This window comes from Vicia villosa, linkage group LG3, assembly GCF_029867415.1.
Source record: "Vicia villosa cultivar HV-30 ecotype Madison, WI linkage group LG3, Vvil1.0, whole genome shotgun sequence".
NCBI classification, from domain to species: domain Eukaryota; kingdom Viridiplantae; phylum Streptophyta; class Magnoliopsida; order Fabales; family Fabaceae; genus Vicia; species Vicia villosa.
Window position 1 is genome coordinate 40,467,540 of NC_081182.1, and position 23,868 is coordinate 40,491,407.

Below are 23,868 nucleotides of genomic sequence, written 5' to 3' on the forward strand. Positions count from 1 at the left end.
GATTATGATAAAATAAAAATATAATAACTTACAACAACCAATAATATTTTGGCAAATGTTTTTTGTGGCCCCCACTCTCTCTTATTCAACATGTTGAATTTATTCAACACAATTTAATCCACCTCATTTTCAACACTCAATTCAACACCTCATTGCACTCATTCAACTACTTAATAATTTATTCAACATGTCAATTGTAAACGGTCTTAGTATTGATTAAAAACAATTAGTAATAACATTTTTTATTTTATTTATCACCGCCAGTTTAGTCTGGTTCGGGGGTCAGTTCTGTCATCAAGTGAATCGAACAGTGGTCCTACCAAGTTTAGCGTCAATCACCACTGAACCAACTAACGATTGGTAATTAGTAATAACTTTAAGCGAAACAAAGTGTGAATGTTGCAAGTTTGAAGTTTTTATTGGCTTAAATGCAGTTTTGACTCTTCAGATTTTTCAATTGCTTGAGTTTAGTCTCTTATGTTTTAATTGTTTGATTTTGGTCCCCTAAGTTTTCTAATTTCTTAATTTTGGCCCCTAAGTTTCAATTGTTTGATTTTGGCCCCTCAAGTTTGACCCATTTTACATTTGATAGTCCTATAATGACATGTAGACTAAATTTTTCTTTCTTTGTCGTTTTTTCTTTTTTTCGTTTTTTTGTAATTTTCTTCTTTACAAATCAATTTTTCTTCTCTTTTAATAGTTAAACTTTGAAAGTAATATTTTAAAATTTTTAAATATTTCATTCAATTTAGAATCTACGACAAACATGCAATATCCCTTATAAAAAATTAAAATTCTATATGACTAATAGATTGTTAGACTTTGGAACTTTATACTTAACTAAGAGGAAGTTATTGGCCAAAAAATTTGTTATTTTAATTAAGTAGTGGTCTATTTTATTTTGTCAAAATAATTTGCCATTATGCACAAGTTGAATGAAATATTTAAGGTTTTTTAAATATTACATTCAAAGTTTAACTATTAAAAAGTGAAGAAAAATAAAATTGTAGAGAAAAAAAATTAAAGAGATAAAAAGCAATAAAAAAATAGAAATTTAGTCCACATGTCATTAGGGGGCTATCAAATACAAAAGAAGACAAACTTAAGGGGTCAAAATCAAACAATTAGAATTTGGGGGCCAAAATCAAGCAATTATAAAACTTGGAGGACCAAAATCAAACAATTGAAATATAGAGGACCAAAATCAAACAATTAAAACATTTGGGGGCAAAAACTGCATTTAAGCCTTTTTTATTTTAAAGTAACTATTCCTTCTATGTCGTATTTTGATAAATTATTTATCTTAAAATAAATGTTATTTTTAATTATCAATGCAATTTTTATTTTGTTTTTATAATGTTATTCTTTAATTAATATTACCTATATCACTTTTAACTTACTATTCTCTGAGTTAGCATTTATGATCATTAATATGGATAAAATCAAACATGATTGTTCAGACACTTTAAAAATAAGAAGAAAAAAAACTTATTTAAAAAAAAAAGAACAAATTGCACTTACCACCCTTGAGTTATGTTGAAATGTCAATCACACCCCTTCTATTTTAAATCTCAACACTGACTTCCCCTGCTTAATTTTTACAATACACTAACCTCCCTTTATTTCAATTTTAATGATTTAATATGATAAATCTCTCTTAACACCATTTACCTCTATTAAAATAGAAGAGGTTCCCTTCCACTTTCCTTTACTTTCTTCAAGGTTTCACTAAACAATACAAACACTCCCTCTAATTTTGAATAAACATTCCCCTTAAACTATGATTGTTAACACCTTTAGCATATAAAAAAAAATCCCGCACATGATTTTTGAAGTTCTTAACATTATGTTCTTTCTTTCTACATTTTCCTCATCAATCATTTGCGTTAGATTTTAGTTTTATCCTTTGTATTTGATTTCTTTGAACTATTTTATATTTCCTCTAACATTTTTGTTGGGATTCCATATCTATAATATTTGAAAAATGAAATCTTAGTACATTAATTTTGAGCAAGGTAGCACTGCCTTCTGAGTAGGCATTAATACATGTGTTATCAAGTTTTTAGCAATATGGTTATGACATTGTGGGTTTGTTGTCAAGGCATCAACTTGACTTAAAATGCTCCCTAATATCTGAATAGATGCCAATTTCATACTACAAACCTATTACATAAACAAAAGTAGAAATAAAATGAAAGCGGAAGAAAACTTAGTAGCTGTAAGAAATTAAAGGACAGTGGAAGGGAACTTCTTCTGTTTTTACAGAGGTAAACGGAGTTAAGAGAGATTAAATCATTAAAATTAAAATAAAGGGGAGTCAGTGTATGGTAAAAATTAAGCAGCGGAGGTTAGTGTCAAGTTTTAAAATAGATGGGGTGTGATTGACATTTCAACATAACTCAAGGGTGGTTAGTGCAATTTGCCCTTAAAAAAATATTAATAAATAGATTAATATAATTCAGTTAAATTTTTAAAAAAATAAATTAATTTTTTATAAAACATTAATTTAAATTATGTAATTTTTTTGGGAGGAATGAATCTTCACTCTAAATATAAATATTTCATATAAACTTAAAAAATAAAAAATTCCTATACTTCTAGTCTTGCCACAAAATCTTTTGTACCCCACTTATAATTAAGCCGTGTGACAATTTGTTTGAAAACAAATGTATGTTATTTTCTTTATGCTATTTTGTTACTTTTAGTTATTCTTAAACACATAATTGTTTTTTAAGTGAAATTTTATTTTAGTCCCTCCAAAAAAAATATAGAGATCAGATTAGTCCCTGAGAGAAAAAAAAGTCTCTATTAAATTTCTTATAAAATTTAACCGAGCCATGTTAGTCTCTCTACTAATATTTTTTTCAAACCGATTGTTTTTTACTTTTGAACCGTGACTGGACCACCGGTGAAGACCCATTTTAGTCCCTCACAAAAAAGGGAGAGTTCAAATTAGTCCCTGAGAAAAAAAAGTCTCTATTTAATCCCTTACAAAATGTAACTGAGCCATGTTAGTTCCTCTTTTAATATTTTTTTCAAACGATAATTTTTCGTATTTTTAAACTATGACTAGACTTGACAAGATAGGTCTGCTTTCAGAAATTAAGTACGGATCACACGTTGAGTTCCTTTGCACATGGTCTTCAGAGTCTAAGTTTCTACCAGAATATGAGTTCCCTAGATGTGAGACATTAAAATCTTATCATTAGGGCTGGCAATGAACCAAACTAACTCGAAAATAGTTCGAAACTCGATTCGAAAATTAAATCGTTGAACTAGGTTCATGAACCAAATGAGCTGAGTATGAGCTAAAAACTAAGTTCGTTAACTAAATGAGCTGAACTTGAACTATACATAGTTCGACTCGTTAGGTTCATGATTCAACTCGATTATATATAAGATAGATTATATGGTCTTTAAGAGTAGGATTGCAGATTTTCTCTAAATCTTAGTATCATGTTTTATTTTAATCTTAACGGTTTTAATTGATAATTTATATTCTCAAGTGAGAAAAATATTTCTATAAATAATTATACAAATAAAATTAACATCGTATAAAATTCAATCTTATAACTTATATATATATATATATATATATATATATATATATATATATATATATATTTATATGTAGACTTTAAAAAAATATTTTTAAGTCCGTGAAATAAGCGAGTTGAACCTAACAAGAGTAATCTAACAAGTTGAATCGAGATGTTCGTGAACTTCTAACAAGTCGAGTTTGAGCTGAAAAAAAGTTCGTGATAAACTCGAACTCGGACTCAAACTCGGTCAATTCTTAACGAGTCGAGTTTGAGCTGAAAAAAAAGTTCGTCTTAGACTCGAACTCGAACTCGGTCAATTCTTAACGAGTCGAACTGAGCTAAGGCGAGCTCGACTCAACTCGACTCATTTCCAGCCCTACTTATCATTCAGAATTTGAGTTATCATATTCTGATCTTTCATAATCTGAGTCTCGAGCTTCTCTTCATATGTTCCTATCAGAGTCAGAGTCCGGTAAATTCTTTGACTAATGATTCTGCACACTTGAACATATGTTAGTGTACCTAATTGTTAATTAAATACTTGTTATCATCAAAACCTAAGTGATATGGTATAAACCAATTTGGTGTATTATTTAAGCCACAAGTATTATTTACAAAAGTAAGAAATTATCCTAAATCACCTTAGTAACAAAACTAAATCTTCCTAAAAGATCATTAACAACTAAAACAATAACTACACCTAATACACAAGAATACATAAGAATAAAAACCATAGTCACTCACTCATATGCCTGATAATAAACCAAACAAAGAAAAGAACGTCGTGGTATCACGGTGATTTATCTACAATCCCTTTATAAATAATTTTAATTCAACAGTCATAAAATAGGAGTCCAGTCACAATTTAAAAAAAAAAAATAATTTGAAAAAAATACTAAAAGATGAACTATCATGGCTTGATTAAATTTTGTAAGGGATTAAATATATAGCAATTTTTTTCTTAGGGACTAATTTGGACTCTTCCTTTTTTGTGCGGGACTAAGATGAATCTTTAATAGCAGTCCTGTCACGATTCAAAAGTAAGAAAAAACCAATTTTAAAAAATGTTAGTTGAGGGACTAACACGACCTGATTAAATTTTGTAAAGGATTTAATAGAGACTTTTTTTTTCTCAGGGACTAATTTGACCTCTACAGTTTTTGTAAGGGACTAAAATGGAACTTTACTCTTGTTTTTTTACATTAATTAATTAAGAATTATAATAAAATAATTGCTATTTATTATATAAAAAATATTTATGATTAATATTTTATTAAAAAATATTTAAAATTAAAGTTTTTAAATATCAACATTAAAATAAATAATTTTATATTAAATTTAACTTTAATAATTATATTTTTGAAAAAAATCACTAAAATATTGTTGGAGCTTAAAAAAGCATGAGAATTATATTGTGTTGCATAACCAAAAATAGAAAGGATTGCAGAAACTACAGCGGAGCGAGGGATTCTAAATGATTCAGTGATGTGACACTTTGGATTAGAGATTGCGATCATGGTGCCTCTTGAATCGGAGAAGTGATCCTGAACCAACGTTGATAATCACAGTGAGAGTGAAGATTAGAGATTGTGTACTTGAAAATATTTTGTGAAAGTATTTATACATTAGGCCTAATTGAGCGGGAAAAATAAGTGGGTCATGTCTTATTGGACCTTTCGCCATGGAACAGTTGTCCTTAAGACTCCTCTGACACTCTGGGGGAGTCTTTTAACAGTGGTGGTCGGCCTTCAGGAATGGTTGTCTAGGCCTCGGCTGTCATGCACTATTTTAATTTTGACAAAGCGTAATAGGAATAGGAGCATTAAATATGGTCCCATCGCCTTTTTTATTTTGACATGTAACATGAAAAGGTAGAGAATTGTGTGACGCTGCTTACTGTGCACTTGAGTTTGGTTGTATTTCTAAGATGAAATATGATAGTTGATTTGCATTTTTCTCTTACTTTCAATCTTATATGCTCGGTCATCTTCCCCTATATAAGGATATAGGAAACACGAAGAATCTTTTTGCAATCTTTTAGATTGAGTTTCCCTTGTTTCCTTTGAGTTTTTCCCTCTTCTTTAAAAGCGTTTTTGCTAGAGTAATCGTCGTTTCGCATTCAAAGCTTCAAAGTTTTGACTTTAGGCCATCTTTTTTTAGAATTATTAGGAGTCAGATCTCTAACACCCCTCTAATTCCCCGCGGCAATTAACAAATTAAATCAGAGTAACATGCAACAAGGGTGTCACAATTCATAATAAAATAAAACTCATTCGTCATATGTCATGCATTCACCAAGAAACATTATTAAAATTATACGGGTGTTACAAGATCGGAAATGGAATTGTTAGGTTAGTGGGCAATAATATCATACAAGATATTTAAATAAAAACTAAAATAATATATTGTGATTCAAAATTTATTTCGAAAACACAATAGTGTATCAAACAAATATAATCCGATAGTGAATAAACGGATCGATTGACTTATGTCACATAGGTTTTTTACTTCATCCAATGATGGATTCGTTGTATTTTGTTTGATACAAACAAGAAGTTTTTTTTATTCAAAGTGAATATGAAAAAAAAATGTATAAAAGAATAATGTTTTATTATCATCGGCCTTACACTTCAAGGTACTTTCTCTTCACTTCAACTTTTTATTCAAGCATTTACCGGATTTTTGTTACAATGAACGATAACCCTATTAACATAAAGAGTGATCTAGATGGTGGTGCTTTTTCCTCTTCGAGAAGGAGGATGGAGCCTGAATCACATTCTCTTCCCTCTACTAGTATGGATTTTGAATCGGATATCACTTCTTTGGTCGAGGATTTTGAAACAGAAGGAGTGTCAAGGAACTCCTTTTATAATAGAGCTTTGTTAGGCGACTCTTCAGGAACTCTCTTTTTAGGGAAAACTGGTGGGGTGAGGTTCATATTGAAAGACCAATGCCTAATTCTGTCTTGCCTGAAGCAGACATAAAAGTTGTTCAGCGCATGAGAGAATATATTGATAGCTTTGTCTAGTTTTATCAAAGGAGGAATGATCACGAGCCTATTGATGTTGAGATTACTAATAAATTAGAGTACCGGATATGTCCAATGTTATATCTTGGATAACTTCGTCTAGTTTTATCGAAGGAGGAGAGATCACAAGCCTATCGATGTTGAAATCAAGAATAATTAGGAGTACCGTATATATCTAATGTTGTATCTTGGATTAGTCCTAACGATCACTTTAAAGCTGATGAACTAGCCTGAATGGTACTTCGGTCAACTGATCTAGATAATGCCAATAGATATCATTGTGTGACAGTTGCGAAACACATATAATGACAGTTGCAGGTCCGTTGTTAGGTAGCTTGTAATTGTGTGTATGTTGGTTACCACAACGGGCGTGTGACCGTGGTTATAAGTTAGATAGTGCGCTACTTATAACTACGGGTGAAGGAAACAACTGTAGAGAAATAATTCATAGGTCCTGGGTTCGAATCCTAACAACACCATTCTCGGGGTTTATTATTCTGGATAGGGTTCTACTTATAACAATTTTTGAATTAAAAATCGTTGTGATATCATTTGTTTTTTTTAATATATATTTTTCTGGTTTACAGAATTCCCAAATTTTTAACCTGGATATCAGACCAGATACAACAATACACCCATTTGTGAATTGAATTAGACCAAAAGTTGTATTACATCAATGGCAGAATTCCATTAGGAACCAAAAATTATATATTACATCAAAACCAAAATGGCACAAAAGAACCTACAATGTACACATCATTACATCAAATAATACTATCTTGTTGTCTTGGTGTATTGTCTCTTGATGTCTTGACTTTAAACACCTATAATTTCAAATAATAATAGTTCTTAAAAAATAACATCATTAGAAATTATAACAATAAATCATGAATGAAGAATATAAAATACTTGTTAATTTTCTCATATGCCATTTTAATGATAGTTACGAATAACATGCATAACATAAGAAGAAGTGGAAGGAATATCAAAACTTTCATCATCACTATAAGGGATATGTTTTCCTTTGAGAATAATTGACCATCTCCTCAATAAGTTTGTAGGGTCTGTCACATTAAAAACTTGTTTTACTTGAGTAGCCATGATGAATGGTTAGGTCTTATAAGTTGTCTTGCCAAGGTCAACCCGTCGGAATCCTAACTCAGCAGTTTGTACACCATTATTATTAGGAATCTACTTACATTTAAATAAAGACACCTTAAATATAACATAATCATATAAAAAATCTCCTCAATAACATCATAGAACGCGGTGGTTGCCAAAATAGGATTCTTATCTTTCGAACTAGAGTAGTGATGTAAATAGATATCCATGGCGACAGATAATATGATATTCGTATATGCTCCATTGAATAAATGTGGTATCCGTATTTGCCCCATATTCGTGCAAATATCCATTTAGCGGGTAATCCTCTTATTCTTCGGTACCCGCAGATATTTTCGGATATCCATGAATAATATTTTTTTCTAATTTTTTTTTTAGCTTCTTTAAAAGACACAAAAAATTGTTATCACATAACATCCACACAATTCACTCTCAAATTAACAATAAATCTTTTCATCACATTAATTTCTTCTTTTTTCCCAAAATTAAAACATAATAAGATTCAAACATAATATTCATATATTTCAATTTTAACCCAACAAATAAAAGATATTGTGATTGTGAGTTATGGTAGAATAACAAATGACACAGGAGTGGGAAATGAGGCACTGGTTCGACAGAGGTATAATAAACTAATAATATTTAAATAACTTTTATAATTTATTAACGAATACAGATATCTGCAGGTACGGGTATCACTAAACCTGCATCCATATCCATTGACAAACGAATATTTAAGCTACCCACCACATATCCATGACAGATTTTATCCGCAGATATTGGTACATATTTTTTTTCCATCCCTAAACTAGAGAAATACATGGATTCATCCTCAACTATAACCCTACTATTTTCCATTGTACTGCGATAATCTTTTGCTTTTGTATAAAAGAAATAATTAGAAATGGCGTATGTCGTCCAAGTCATCACAGAAAATTTTGGCATGTACGACAACCATTTAATTATCCCTGAGGCACCATCGTCATCTGAAATATCGTATGAGAGAGATCCCGAGGTTGTGCATGGAAGGGAGTGCATGGTTGAAGAAAGACTTATAAGGATTGATTGGTAATATCTATACCAACAAGATGCATATTCTTTTTAGTAGCCTAACAAATAAGAACTCCACGGTTAAAGTGTGCTTAACTTGGAGTAGTATTTGAATGGGTGACCTTCTGGGAAGTTTCACAGAAAGCATGTGAGTGAGGACAAAACATGTTGAAAAGACCAGTGTTGGTTTATGGGACTAGTTGATAATCCTGAAAGCAGTATGAGACATTACAAAATATGGTTCTTGTTTTATTAACTCAAGCAATCGACTTAAAACATCATGATCAAACTCAAATACAACCAATTGAATTATGCATGCTAAAAATAATTCGATTCAAACTTGATTCAAAGATGTGTAATCATGAAGGAGACTCAATAAACAATAATAAACGAAACGAAAGCGACAAGATAAGACAAAACTGTATTGAAATTCTCCCCCTGAATATATTAGGGACATGTAACTTCATGATGGTCAAATATTCTTCACACAAAAAATTTAGGCTTTGTTGGTATATTAGGGACATGTAACTTCATGATGGTCAAATATTCTTCACACAAAAAATTTAGGCTTTGTTGGTAGGCTTAAAACTTTGTTGGGAAATAGGTTTCAGAAATCTTGTTTCTTACTTAGATTCTAAGCATGTGGTTGAATTGGTTCCCAATGGATTTTCGAAGCTCCCCCATAACCTAATTTGTTAGAACTCATTGAGGGATATATGAATATAAATTGGAATATCTCTTTTCATTACTATCTTCAAAAGAATAATGATTATACAAATTTCCTTGTCAAGAAATGGACAATTTGCTCAATCAATCTAGTTAAGCTCCATGACGTTTCAATATGGTTATTTATGTTCTTGTTGGTTGATATGTATGACAATGTTGAGGGGGAGGAGATGAGTCTTACCATCCATATACCCAAATCTAAATCTCAATTAAATACATGTTTACCGTCTCGAACCCTAACGAAAATAAATAACTAAATCCAAAATTCGTCTCAAATGGGTTGGGATATCCCCGCTCCATATCCAAGTCATCATAATCAATTTTTTAAAATTAAAATAGTCAATTTTCCAAACACATAATCTTTCCTCGAACTGTAACACATATTAACATAAATTAGAAATAATAAATTAAAAAATTCATATAAATTTTCAAATATATGTTTTAAATATTTAAAATAATAGTATATAAATCAAAAAATTAATGTGATAATCAAACAATTAATATTCTAAGTCATAAAAATTAAATATTTTGAATTATTAATTGATCGAGTTTAAGATGAATACTAATGTCTCAATTACATGCCTTTTGTCTATGTTTTAAAATTGAAAAAAAATCATACTCAAATTCGAATTTGAATCTAGTCAAAGAATTCCCCATTAAAATTATAGAGAATTTGAATGGTATAGTTTGAGTTTTTGTTGTTTGATGCTTTAAAAGTTTTCTTTTATAGGAGTGTTTTTCTTTTCTTATTATATGTAAAAAAAAAACACTAGTATATCTGAGGAGCCGACTTTGAGGATTTTCTATTATTCATCAACAGTTGACTACTATTGAAACATGTGTATGATTATTATGTTAAACAATTTAAAATAGATTGTACTATGATTGTATCTGGCCATAATAAAACTGGATAAAAACTAATTTAAATCCGTCCTTTTCACCATAAATATGAGCCAGGTTGGAGATCAACAAACTTTTAATAAGCAGCAAAAACACCTAAAATCCAGCTCTCCAAACCACACTTACTATCGGTAGTAATAAAACATTATTGTGTTAAATATAAATAAAAAGTTAAATGTATTTTAGACCAATTCTGTTCAATATTTATTCTTATAGAAAGTACATGACATAAAAGTTTTTGAAATAATATGTCCCACACATTATTTGTTGCCTCATTTATGGTGTTGACGTGTCGAATTGTTGTTGCGATATTACCAGGGGCCTCTGCTGATGCTGTTTGGATTTGACAATGTGCATCAGACACGATAAATGTTGGATAAACTACTCAAGTATTAGAAACTCCTCAGGTTGGATATTGAATTTGAAATTGATCTTCATTGATTACATACTCTGTATCTAGACTAGGGCTGCTATCGGTCCGGTCCGGACCGGATATTTGTTATTCCAAGAACTGGACCGAAATAGTAATTGGATAAATCTGGACCGAACCGAAACAGTGATGAACCATTTTTTGACCAAAATCGGACCGTTACTTCGGATATCCGACAAAAGTATCTAATAAACATCCAATATAGTATCCATTTTTGATCTCGGATAAAAAAATTATCCATTCTCAGACCGAGTAACATTTCGGCTAGTCCATTGGTCCGGTTCTCGGATCTAGAGGTCCAAAAACAGCCCTAATCTAGACATTGCATTATTCAAAATCATACTATATGAATACCCATAATGGAAAATCTAATTTGTAAATTTAAATCGATTCCGCACAATATATTATATATATTTATAATTTTATATTATTGTATTTTTCTAATCTTCTAAAACAAAATATTTATCATTGAACACATTATCTCTAATATAAAAATACATTTTTAGTAAATATTTATAATTTGGTACCAATACTTAAATAAGATAGTAAAAGATCTCTTTCACATTAATCAGATGTTCTAAATTTGAATTCAGCATTGAGGATGTTAAATTCTCTTGAGAGAGTTTCATCGTCTATTGTGGTCCTATTCGATTTGAAGAATTAGTCTCTACATATACGCATAGAGGATACTCGATTTCTACAGAGAAAAAATTATAATTCAATTGTATTTTACTTGACTTAAGAAAAATATACAGAGTAAATTTATAATTATTTTTTATTTGTTAAGTTGGATTCCAATTTAGCCGACTTAACATATTGATAAATAAAAGTTTAAGTTTTTTAAAATCAAGCTTTTTACCAATTGACATAACAAAATATTTTAAGTCATTGCTGCAAAAATATATATTTTAGTATGGGTGATGGATCGTGATAATGTAGGGTGTGGTAGTAACTAGTAAATGTGTTATTTTCTATCACGGACGAGTGACCGTAGTGAGAAACTAGGTAGCGCACCACATTTCACCAGGGTCATGACAAACAACTGTGGTAAAATGTCAATAGGTCATGATTTCGATTTCTAGTTATACCATGAGTTTATAATATTTGACACGACACATTTCACCATGGTTGACTAATACAATCGTGGTAAAATCCTTAGTTATTTAAAAAAAATCCATATATTTGTATACCACATTTTCTACCATAACAAAGTACGAACCAACTTAAGCATAATATTTTTAACAAAACTATACACTATATGTAAGCACCAAAATGACTTTCATATAGTACCAAAATATTAAACAAACCTAAATACTAGTTACATCAAAATTAAAATATTGCAAACATATATTACAAAATCAATGTGAGTATGGTCTATAAATCATATTGAAGCAAGATAACCAACATGTACGAACGTCTTTCAAGTTTTTTGGTGAGAATGATTTAGTATTGTTAAACATCTATATAAAATATTGAAGAAAATATAAGATCATTTGATTTGAAATAATAACAAACTTTTATACGGTAAAAAATCATTAATACACACACACATGCTCACAAGAATCAACAATATCGGTAGAGACAATATTTTTCATGTATTTCATTACATAATAACTACACTCGTATCTTCCTCGCTGCCTCGTCTAGAAATTTAAACATTACATGAATATATAACCACACATGTAACTATAGATAAATCAATGTCACAAGTAATACACTTATCAAAGTCGTATAAAATTTGAGTTTTTTTCTAACTCCGTTCAACATATTTGTTCCATCCACAACTATATATATTGAAACAATTCAAATATTATACGCTAAGCTAATTACAACAAAAGAAAATATTACTAAAAGTCTCGTAAAATATAAACTTACATAGAAACTATATGTTTCATCTTTAGTTCAAGTGGTTTGGCTAAGAAACATAGCATAATTACTATATTTTGTTGAGGACAAATGATAATCAATTGATAATGACCAATGAATGAGCACGAGTATAATTAGTAATTGGTAAAATATGAAAAATAAATATTAGAAAAATCACAATTTCAAAATTACTCACAATTGATAAAATGCTCTAAATAAACGGCTTTTTCCCTCATATCTTAACCATGATGATAAGTATGTTTCATTCACTTTTTGAGAATTCGATGTAAGTCGCATACAATATGGGTTCAAGAATCCTTAAAAATTAAATTTATTTGATTCTATACAAAAAAGATGCATGCACCTAAATGGTTAAACAAATTTTTAAAAAATGAAGTTTGTCTTAACATTGAAATTATTGATGTGCATAAATTCAAAATTAACATTTATTAGAATAGAAATTGTACTTATGTACACCACAACTGTAGTATCGTTATGTCAACCCCCTCATTTCCAAACAAAAAATCTTTTATATTTTTAGGTTCAATATAGAAAACCTCTAACTCTGGATCATGCTCTAATTGGAGAGGGATAAATTCTTTAATATCCATGATGAAACATACCAATTTTCTTAATGAATCGTCAGAAGGAACCATCGTCTCATTTTAGGTATGAGTATGGGTATGGCGGTTGAACAATTTTCTTTTGTGCTCGCACCATCGAAAATAACTTTTTCAGGCAATTCATCATCTTCATTGAACTCGGTTGGACGGTTACACCCATCAATGCCAATTTCTGCATCATAAAAGAACATCAATACACAAAGCATCTGTTATGTTATAAGATCACAAAACAGATGCAACACACACAATTTTCATATACCGCATAAAGCTCGTCCATCACTTTCTAAGCTCAATTCTCGCTCTTGTGTTAACATTTCTTTCAAATTTTTATCGTATATCTCGGTTATTTATTTCTTTTGCAATTCCTTCTCCAGTGCTAATCTTTCTTCAAACATCTTATCGCAGTGCTCACCAATCTCTTTCTTTTGGGATTCTCGTTCCTGTACTAATTTCTTGTCAACAAACTCGTCCATCTCTTTCTTTCGTAAATACTTACTCTTTCTTAATGTTCCAAAGTATAATCCCAGGTTGGTGCCTTATCTAACACCACGTACACGTCCATCATGCTTCTTTCAATACTACGGAAGACACCTACCATGACGGTTGGAAAAGGGATACAACCACGTCAGACTAACCATTGTGAGGTAAGTTGTGATTGTATGTATGATGCTTTCCACCACGGGCGTAAGACCGTTGTGATAAACTAGGTAGCACGTCTTATATCACAACGGTCAAAGTAAACAATCATTGTGATATAAAGCAAAATGTCATGGGTTTGATACCTAGTGATTGTATGGTTATTTATTTTTCCGCTCTTTTTATAACAACGATTAGTATCATAAATGTGATTAACTAATTTGTTTATTTTAATTTTAGTTTTATTTTTCCATATATTACAAACTTGTATTTTTGTATCATAATTAACTTGTATACAAGTTATCAGATATATTATAACTTATACAAAAAATAAATAACTTGTATATTATACATATATTAGTTAAATTTTCACAAAAAATGTTATACAAAAATGTTATACACAACAAAAATAAATTTCCAACCATTAAAGACAAAGTCTTGATAAAATACCACCCTCTTTTCAATCAACGCGTTGAACACAAACGCTCAATATTTACGGACGTCTTCTAAGTCATCGGGAGAGAAAGGTGTCTTGTCATTGAACATCTACATAAAAAAGTGGGGAGAATTTGAATATCACTTCTTTTGAATTATAATAGCAAATTACTTTAACATTAATATGTTATTTGTAAACATATTTCATGATATTATATATACCTTCTCATAAATCAACAATGTCGACAGAGATAATGTTATACATGTGTTTCATTACATAGTACCCGCACTCCCATCCCTCTAGTTGTTTCATAGTCTACCAATTTAAGCAATTTGCATGAAAATATATAACTACACATTTCATGAATATATAAGTTAATGTCACAAGTTATGTACTTACCTTGGGCTCACAAAATTGGAGCTTTTTTTCTTCTATAGTTGTTCATCATATAATATCTCTCTACAACACTGTAAACTAAAAATGATTTTAAAATATTAAACGCTAAGATAATTACAAATTCAAAGAAAAATTAATAAAAGTTTCATAAACATAAAGTTACCTAGTAATGATATGTTTCATCTTAAGTTCAAGTGGTATGTTTAACAAACACAGTGTAGTTATCATATTCATCAGAAGAGATATGATTATCAATTGAAAATGCTTTTTGAATGAATAATGTAAGCATTTATATAATTAGTATTTGGTTAAAAATGAAAACTAACTATAATAGATAAACCATTATTTTAAAATTACTCACTTATGGAGGAAGTGTGCTAAATAACATTATTTCCCACGTGTTAACTGTGATGTTAAGAAGTTTTCAATGTTTCTTTTGAGTATTACTTGTAAATCGTACTCTAACTGGATCCAACAATCCATAAGTATCTGATTTATTTAACTCTATACAAATATTGTTAGGTTAAATAATATATTCATCCAAGTCTCACATCAGACAGTAGGAAGAAAATAGAATTGGAGTAATAATATAAATAGAGATAGTTAGTTCTAGTTTTCAACACAACAACAAAATGTAGTTTTTTTAGTGTATTGGAGATTTGGGTAGTTGTGTTTCTAGAGGAGAGGGTTTTCTATTTTTCGGTTAAAAAATAGTTTGCTGAGAGGATTTGTAATTTTTCCGTCCAAAAATTGCAGTTGATAGAGGGTTTGTAATTTTTCCGCCCAAAAATTGCAGTTCATAGAGGGTTTGCAATTTTTCCGTTCAAAAGTTGCAATTGAGAGAGGGTTGCAATTTTTCCGTTCAAAAGTTGCAATTGAGAGAGGGTTTGCAATTTTTCCGTTCAAAAGTTGCAACTGAGGGAGGGTTTGCAATTTTCTCCTTAAAAATTGTAGTTTGGAGGGTTTGCAATTTTCTCCTTAAAAATTGCAATTATATGAGAGGGTTTTAATTTTATTATTGTAAATTTAGAAATTGAATTGTAACTTTGAGTTTTAGTTTTGAATTTTTAGCTTCTTTTCTTCTTTTATGGGTAAGCTTCCGCAAGCGTAGAAATTTTTTTTTTTGTTATTTTCCCAACAAATACGATGAATGCACCTAAATGGTTAAAAAAATATAAAAAAACACGCGAGGAATTACAAAATTACAAAAAACAATGAATGTACCATAATGAGATATACTTACGTGCGTCCAACTTGTATTAGCCTTAAGTCCAACCACTTCTGTCCAACAACCAAATCCTTTATATCTTTATGATAAATTATGAATTCCTCTAACCCCTCAATATCTGGATCATGTTCTAGCGTAATAGTAAACAACTCGTCCTCGTGGCGCATAACGGTACTTAACATTTTGGCATATGATCCTTCAGAGGGATTCAATAACCCGTCATCGATCTCGTGATAGGTGAGGACGGTTGAACAACTCCCTTTTGTGCTTGCTCCACATACAACATTTCTAGAAAGTAATTGATCATCCTCATTATCATATTCATTCGTACACGGTTGGACGATACCAGTTATTCTCTACATCATAAAAAACATAGGAACAAATAATAGAATTAACACAATATTCTAACATATATATGCACATAACAGAATAATCACAATATTCTCACATACCACATAAAACTATTTTGTTTGTTCCACTTCTCTCATGCAAGTTTTTTGCTCCACGTATAACTTATCTTGAAATTCTCTTTGTTGATTATCAATCTTCCTATATAAATCTTCTAATGTTTCATTTTGCGTCTATCTGATGGTTTTTTCAGATGAAACAGAATACGCTCTCAGGCTGATGTTATCTCCAACACCACAGACATGCCTTTTTATAGCATTTTTATGTATGAGTTGAAAGTGTCTTTAAACAGAGGGTTTCGTGTATGAACCCAGTTCTCAATGTTCTGCAATGACACTCTCGCTAAGAAATTTGTTGTCTCGCTAAGAGAAGTTGCGTGAATTTGAAAATTTTGGATGCAGTGAGTTTGTCACTAGGCGAAAACAAATGTGAAGTCAAGACTCTCCATCCAATGTGTTTTGATGAAGACAAAGTGCAAGTCAAATAATCATGTCAAAAAGTTTGGAAAAAGCTTCAAGAGCATTATATCAATTTCAGTGTCCAAGTCTTATCATGAGCAAAAGCTATCACCAAATTACTCAAAATTAAATTTGAAAACTAAGCATGGATCTTGATTGATAGAGGTTTAAGCATGCATTTATTTTGATAACTTAGTGCTCAATTATTCTCCAAAACACTAGCATACATTGGTCTCTTGTGCTTTAAAAAAATATGCATTCATTTTTTTCCTAAAAACCAAAGTTAATGTCAAAATCATGTTTAGGAAATCGATTACCCCTATATGAGAAATCGATTTCCACTTTGTGCCCAGCCAATTTCCCTTTTCTAGAATTCATTTTCCAGGCTTGGAATTCAATTACCTTATTATTGGAAATCAATTTCCCTCACGCATTTTTGAACTTCAGGTGCAACGTTTCACATGGAAATCGATTACCCATGTTTTGGAAATCAATTTCCTGCAAGTCAGTGGCTATTTTTCAGTATGTTTTCAAATCTGAACGTGTCTCAAACTTTGTCTTTCAATCCTTGCACCTTTTCATTGAATCATACCCAAGACTATATATATATATATATATATATATATATATATATATATATATATATATATATATATATATATATATATATATATATATATATATATATATACTTTCAGAATACAAAAATCACCTCTTCCATTACAATTTAACATCATATTTTTTACTCAAATTTCCAAACAAGTGTTTTGCTCTTGATATTTCACAAAGAATTTTTATGCATGTTTGTTCATTACAGTCCAAAAAACTCATATCATTCTTATAAACACTTGAGCACTATATTTTCATTATAAATTGTATGATTGGAAGAGAAGATCAATCAAGTGATTGATACATTGTATATTTCATTTCAAATTCTTGTAAAAACTCAAAATACTTGTTGTATCCTTGTTATCCAGGTTTGTTGGAAACAAGAGAGTCATTAAGGGAGGATTGTTCTCTTAGGTATTTAGTGAAAAGCCAAGAGAATTGTTCTTGGTGTTTTTGTTGGTCGTGTACAAGTCCAAACAATAGTGAAATCTCTTTCGTGTTGAAAGGTGACTGGAGTACTCTCAAATTGCAAGGAGAACCAGGATACATCCTTGCGATTATTATTTTTCTGCACTTTATCGCTTTCTAACTTCATCTCAATCCAGAAAAATAGAATACCTTCATCACTAAAATTCAAAAAAATTTAAAGTACCTAATTCGCCCCTTCTTAGGCGCACTCCGTACTTACAAACGTTTTCTTAGAGAACATGTGTGGTTTCCTAAGTATGTTGTTGAACTGAGTTCACTAAGCGAGATGGTGCCTTTGAAAAAGTTTGCTTAGTGAAGTCTCCGAAGACTGTGAAAAACTCCGGTTTTATGTAATTCAAAAACTTTTCAATTTGAATTCTAAATAATTAAACAAGTTTCAAAAGATTAGGTTGCCTCCCAACAATGGCTTCGTTAACTTCATTAGCTTAACGTTTTGGTGTCCCGTGATTTCAAATAACCTAAAACATACGTCATCATATTTGACCCTTACCTTTATGCTTCCTTTTTCAATATCTATTAGCATCCAATCACTCTTCATGAAAGAACGACCTAGGGTGAGAGGAATGTTAGGTTCTTCCTTGATATCCATGATGATGAAATCCTCCAGAAATATGAACTTGTTTAGTTTAACCAAACTATTTTTTGTTATTCCGACAGGATTTGTGATGGCCCTAAATGCCATTAGCACTGCTTTATGTGCTGGTTCCACCTAAGGGTAACAAATAAGCATGCCCGCCCTATTTAGACTTGCCTCGCAAAAGCCCGTAAAAAAGTGGGGCCAACATAATTGAGGGTATGAGCCTAAAACCTTGTTCGCTTCGCATAAAAATGAGGGGGGGTGGCGGGCCCGCAGACATTTCACCTCTAAAGCCTAAAAATTGAAAAAATTTGTTAATGTTTCTGCCCGCAAAAGCGTGTGAGGCGGGGATAACACATTAGAGGTTGTGCTCCTAAAAACTTGGCTCGTCCCACAAGAAAGTGCGGACAAAATAGCTACGCCTGGCAGGTTGAGCCCATTTAGACACCCTTAGTTTGACCTTATTATCACTAATTCTTTGTATCACTAATAAAGGAAACATGTTTATACTGACACCCAAGTCAACCAGTGCATTTCCAACCACTGCACCACATATGGTTAGGGGTAATGTGAATCCACCTAGATCATTTTCTTTTAGAAGCAAATCTTGTTGGATAACGGTATTGTACCTTTCTTTCTGCTGAATGTTTTCTCTATCAGTGTAAGATTCATGCCTTGTCAAGATCTTTTCATCACATGCTGGAATTTGTGGAGGAGGTGTATGTTGAACGAATGGATTTTTTAGCTTTCCTCTATCTTCCTCCAGCTTCACTTTATTACCTTTTTGCTCCACTATTTCTTGACCTCGTTCAACAAAAACTTATTTTTATTTACCAACTGCGATTGCATTATAACTTTTTTTTTTTGTATATGTTTGGGTGTTTGCATTGAAAGCACCACTTGGTTGTTCTACCAATTGTTTTTCTATTGGGCTAATTTGTGTTTCAAGTTTCTTGATATAAGCCTTTTTTTCCAGTTGGCCATGGACAACTGCATAAAATAGTTTAGTGTATCCTCCAATTTTTCTATTTTATCTTGAGGAGGTGGTTAAATATATTTTTGACATAGTTGTCAGTTTGATGGTCCAATTTTTTATCTCTAACCTTGGTTGTAATTCTTTCCCACTGAAAGTTGATATTCTGATTAGGGGTGGCAAAATAGATGGATTGGATGGATATGGATTGGATTGCTAATGGATGGATCAAATGAATCCATTAATCCATTAACAATCCATTAAAATTTCTTTTGAAAAATCCAATCCAATCCATCCATTAAAGATATAATCCATCCAATCCATCCATTAACAACTCCAACCTTGGTTGTAATTCTTTCCCACTGAAAGTTGATATTCTGATTAGGGGTGGCAAAATGGATGGATTGGATGGATATGGATTGGATTGCTAATGGATGGATCAAATGAATCCATTAACAATCCATTAAAATCTCTTTTGAAAAATCCAATTCAATCCATCCATTAAAGATATAATCCATCCAATCCATCCATTAACAACTTTTTAATGGATGGATATCCATCCATCCATAAAGTTAATTTAATTTTTCTACAAAAATTTATTTGATTTTTAAAATTTTACAATTTTTTATAAAAAATATCTCTAAACTAAATTTTTTATTATTCTTTTAATAACATAATTTTTATTTTTTATTTTTTAATAAACGATATGATTAGATGTAAGTGGTTAATATAAGTATGTTAAAACCAATTTGTTATAATAGTAACAAAGTAAATTCATGTAACTAAAACAAAAAATTAGCCGATCTTTACGAAACTCCCAACTGAAGTCTAAATATTTAAAATAGAAATACGTTTCCAGCCATTCATTTGTTAACTTCTCGTTATTTTTATTAGGAATACATCTCCAGCTATGTGGTGTATGTAGAAAGACCATTAAAATTTAAAATTAAGTAAAAACGTTATTTTACTGTTTCAATTTTATAATTTCAATGTAAATAAATTAAATTGATAAATCTATACTATTCTTAGCAAATTGCATAAACAAAATAAAGAAGATATTTAAGAGATATTTTTAGAGTAGTAAGACTTTAAGAGATATTTAAATTATTTTATAATAATTTTTTTTAATTTGTTGAATAAATATATTTCGTATTATTTTATAATAAAAATAATCTATCAAATTTAAAATAAAAAATATAAACAATCCATTGGATTTTCATAATGTGTCGGATGGATTGGATTCATCCATGAATCTAAATGGATGGATTGAATCCAATCCATTAACTAATAGTTTACATAATGGATGGATTGGATGGATTATTTACTGGATGGATCAGATGGATATTGAGTTAATGAATTTCATTGCCACCCCTAATTCTGATATAGCCCAAGCCTCTATTGATTGTTGACATAGTTGAATTCCTCATCTATAGGTGGGCATAATCCAGTAAGATGATCATCTCTACATAACATACAGTAAGTGATTTTCCTTTGCTTTGGTACTGTCATACGATGAACTGACCTTTATATCGAAATGTGCGGTAAGCAAGAGTCGCCACCGACTTTTATTTTATCCAATTATGAAAGGCTAAAAGAACAGGAAAAGACCTTTTAAAAATATTTTGAGTTCGGGGGGTAAGTTATACAAAGGGAAGGTGTAAGGCACCCTTTGTATCCATGGTTATCCATGGGCTCTTAATTGCTTAGCTCACTTTGTTTGAAATGTTTGAATTGTTTAAAGAGATTTTCGAAGAAGAACTTTAGCTTATAAATAAGCGTAGTCTTTTTGAATTTGAAAAAAGAAGTGTAAAAAGTGATTTGAATTAGAGCAAGCAATTAGTAGCAACTACCCTAAGTTTGAAAAATTGTTCTTTTAGGCATAAGACTGTCCCTTGCCATAAAGAGGGCAGGTAGTCTAAGGGAAGGATATAATAGTCATTTAGGCAACAGTAAGGATACCTTAGCATTCGAAGGGACTATCACCATTTAATCGAGGCAACATCGAGGGACAAGATCATTTTACTCGTAGGCAACTCGAAGGGACTATGATCTTTTATCGGAGGGACGGGGTGATTTTGAATCGAAGGCAACAAGCTAAGGTATCCCTATATTCGAAGGGACTTGACTATTTAGTACAATTTAGAGGCAACAGGCAACAAGGCAGCAGAAGAGGTTACCCTAAAGGTGAGTGTGTGCAGTGTGCACCAATCACGTGGTTGTATTCAGGTAATATTTATCTTATAATTATAGTTATTCTAATTCTGTTAAAGGCTTGCACTCCCTAAGATTACTAACCACGCAGTTAAAATCATACGGAAATTAAAGGCGTAAAGATAAAAAACCTACGCTATTACAATAAACACCTGCGGGGACGGGGAAATTAAAAGACAGAAAATAAGAAGGATCGATAATTAGTTTTAAACATTGAATGTCTCGATCTTCCTCGAACCCTTGATCGACCCTGAAAAATTACAATGAAAATAATAAAGTGTTAGTGTAGAGCAGATTCATTAACAGATGAAGTAAACCCTATTTTGGGCAAAAAGGAAAAATTAGAATTTAAATAATATTTAAATAAGAAAAGAATTAAAAAAACTTAGCTTTCGATTGGTGGGGGCGCGTAGTCGGGAGATATCTGAAGATTGCCCTGAAAAGAATACACAAAGAAATATGTTTAGTGCATGAATGATCTTCGACAGACCTCGCAAACCCTGATTTAGGGCACAAGGTTTTAAAGTTAATGGACGACGCCTACCAAAAAACTAGGCTATTAGGGTTTCTAAATGAATCGAGGTTAACAAACTTAAAAACTAATTATTGGTTTTTAACCTAATTAATTTTAAAATTGGCTAATCCTGATTAAATTAATTTATCTTAAATCCTAGAATAAATCCTAATTAACTTTAAACCAATTAGTTCCAAATTAATTTTAATCTAATTATTCTAAATTAATTAAACTAATTTATTAAGAAAAAAAGTTTGAATTTATGTAAATAATAAAAATAAAAGCTTGGTTATTATTTTCTTAAGGTTGCTTGAAAAGATAGAAAAAAACAATTGAAATAAAAGGAAAATTAAAATGACTTAGCTTTGTTTAGTTGTGATGGCGACTTGATGGTCCATGGTGGGGAAGCATTCTTGATCTTTCAGATATGAGCTGATGAAGATCCAAGGGCTGTTGATGGATAGCATCCCATGATCATGCGCAGCAGTGAATCACTGGATCTGTGTGGCTAGTACAGCAAGACATAGAAAAAAAACAATTTGCAGCCATCAAGGGTCGAACCCAAGACATAGAAAAAAAAACAATTTGCAGCCATCAAGGGTCGAACCCTCGACCCCATATACCAAAGCCTTTGGACGCCATCGTTCTCCATTGAGCCATCGATAATACGCTGTTAGTGACATGCGTGCTAATCATAATAAATGAAGCAAATTTACTAAAATTAAAAAAACAAAATCGCGCCCAGGCTTCTCGTCATCTTCCTCATTTGATTTTCAGAAACGGCAACGCTTTTGCCCACGGTTTCTACACGTTGCCGTAGCCTGCAAACCTTCAAAAACGCAACATAAATCAAAGGAACGACCATGTATCGATCCGAAATTGCTTCCTGAGCGTAATGGTACAAGTCTCATGGTCCAATTGATCCTGCATATAAAAACCCTAAATCGAAGGTCACTAACCCTAGCCATGGTGAATGATGCTCCCTGCACTTGAACAACAATCAAACCATACAGAAAACTTCGCAATAACGTCCAGAATACAAATATGCAATCGAATTACATTAACCATGCATAAATTAATGAAAACGAAATCCAAATAATACGCGCAAACCGTGAACGTATGTGCTTGCTTCTGAACGCTTTTGACCTTGACAATGCTTAGGAAACAATCAGTAATATCCCAAGGACAAGTTTGAATCTCCAAAAGTCTATGAATCAAGCCCAAGCCTTAAGAATGAATTTGATTTTTCTTGCACTTGATGAACTCGGTTTTGGCTTCTTTTGTCTGCAAATCTTCTCAAAAATTCGTCCCCCCTTGTTTGCCAATCCTTGTGTTTATATATTGGACCAGTTAGGTCAACAAAACATCAACAAATCTTTGATGAATCAAGTATTAGTGATTTGAGAAAATATGATTGAAAATTAATTATAAAACTTTCTAATTTGGCCAATATTGACTCAATTTGTTCAAAGATTATTTGGTCCCTTTAAGGGAATATATTTGATTGATTCTTTGACTTAAAATCAAAGCAAATATATATTTCATATTTATTTTACCTATTTTATATAATTTATTTATGGTTTAAAGTGATAAAAACCATAAAATAATTAAATAAAATAATAAAAATAGCATGACTCTTGCTTTAG